Raw genomic sequence first — 2,242 nt, 5'->3', positions numbered from 1 at the left:
AGCTTTGGGCTGAGAAAAAGAAGGTAATGTGGCAGTCAATGGTGGCCATGGGCTTTTTTTTTTTTTTTTTTTTTTTTTTTGAGAAGGTGAAAAACTATTTTATTTCAAGACTCCCAAGTCCCACTTACATACAAATAAATTATAGACATGTTTTTGCTGGTCACTGTTTGAATTTTGGAATATAATTCCACATTAACAGATACAAAATGTTAGTTATTAATTCATGCTAGCCCATCAAAAACTAATTTAACATTACTGGTAAAAATGAATCATATACACATAAACAAATCTGCATTTACACTTGGACTATATTTCACGTTCTCACTCAGCAGTTTAACTTTCAATTCCAACCATTTGATGCTGAATTCTTATTGGTTCAACGTACACTGCCCAACACAGAGAACTATGTGGCGGAAAGCAAGACTGGTGGTCTTTATTTGTTTACAACAAAGGCTACAATTTATACTTAAACCTGCAATTATGAAACCTGCAAAGAAAACCGAGACATCCAACAGGACAAAAAGGCCACGTGGGTGGAGCTGCTGCCAGTTGGTATGTGTCCTTGTATTGGCAAGCCAATGTCACTGACTGCGTTTATTTACTTGAACCAGGAGTATGTTTTTCTTCTGAAAATCTTGCCAACAGATGCACTTCATTGCACCTAGTAAAGTTTGAAGAATCAGCCCTAATAACAAAATCACATTTGTCAGAAGAAACATTATGCATAATACATTCAAAATCATTGTTTGCTTTTTCTTCGTCTTTTTTTCCCTGAACGTGCAGGTGGTGTTTGAGTCTCTTGTTTTTCTTCTTTTGCACCAGATATGGGCTCTTTGACAACTATTTCATTATCTTCATCATTATCATTCATTTCAGCCACTTCAGATTTTCGTCTCTCCAAAAACATTGGTTTGCAAACTGGTGTGGGGCCCTGGCTATCTCCAGTGCTCTTAGGAGTGGTAGGATTTCCTGAAACCTTTTGTTTCTTCTTGTTTGGGAAAACCTGGCTATTTGTAGACTTCTGAAGAACAGTGTTTGAAGCATTTCTTTTTTTCTCTTTCCATAAAATCAATGAAGGAAAACCATATTTTATTCCTTTTTGAGCTAATTTCTTCCTGAATAATTTTTCTTTGTTTTTAAATCGTTTCTCCATCCGTAGCTTTTCTATAAGTGTCCATTTCTTATTATACCGTTTCACTACTGGATGTGACGGCTTTGCAAATGGAACATCCCAGTCTTTGAAAAGTTCTTCATATACTTTTTAAGATGCCAGAAACTCACACTTCAAGAGCCTTTCACCAAAAAGGTAGTTGTTCATTGTTTCAGCAACTATCTTGGCAACATCATCAGACTCAAACTCCACAAAGGCATAGCCTTTGCTATTTTCAGTCTTTTTACTTCTGGACAGTCTGAGTCTTGTGACAGTGCCAAACTGGGAGAAATATGCTTGGAGCTGGGGTTCAAAAAGTCCTCGAGGTATGTGGCCCACATACACTACTCCAGGAGTAATTTTTTCTTGCTGGGTCGAGCGCTGGTGGACTTGCGCCACCTTCTTCTGAAACTTGGCCTGCTCCTGCGGGTCCAGCGACAGGAGCAGCTTGGCCAGGCCAGAAACCTCCACCATGTCCAAAGCAGTCTACCCCATGTGCTCCACGCAGCGCTCCCTGGCCATGGGCTTTTGAACCAGTTCCTCATGTAACTTATTTGTGTCCTCAGTGCCTGCTCAATCCCAAACTCATGTGTACTACTTTAATTTGATGACAGAATGCTGATGTGCATGCCCAAATTTATGGTTTGATGGGTCAGACAACACCCGGTTCATGGTAACTTGATGGCCCATGGTTAAGCATTCAGTCTCTACTGAGGCGCAGTTACAAGTCAAAAGCTGTTTCTCAAAAGGAGAGTAGTTATCTGCAGAGAATGGCAGGGCTTTGCTCCAAAATCCTAAGGGTCTGTGCTATGACTCTCCTATAGGGGCCTGCCAGAGACACCAAACAGCAATTTTATTGCCATTGAAACTTTCAGCACCATTGGATCTGCTGAATCATAGGGCCCAAGTGGCAGAGCTGCTTGAACAGCATCTGGACCTGTTGCAGAGTGTTCTCTTGTTCTGTTTCTACTCAAAACTAGCAGCTTTTTGGGTCACATAGTAAATTGGCTGGAATGGCACATGCAAAGGAAGAATATGTTACCTCCAAAATCCAAAACTAGGTATTGTTCCTCTTTTTTGGTTGTAGGCGAG

The 2,242-nt window shown here is 40.4% G+C and overlaps 1 pseudogene; it reads right to left on the bottom strand.

Moving 5' to 3' along the window:
- Positions 1-410: 410 nt before the first annotated feature.
- Positions 411-1,624, bottom strand: LOC119534616 (annotated as a pseudogene).
- Positions 1,625-2,242: the final 618 nt, after the last annotated feature.

The sequence above is a fragment of the Choloepus didactylus genome, chromosome 1, assembly GCF_015220235.1.
Source record: "Choloepus didactylus isolate mChoDid1 chromosome 1, mChoDid1.pri, whole genome shotgun sequence".
In the NCBI taxonomy this organism is placed as follows: Eukaryota; Metazoa; Chordata; class Mammalia; order Pilosa; family Megalonychidae; genus Choloepus; species Choloepus didactylus.
This window is presented reverse-complemented; position numbering and strand designations above follow the sequence as displayed.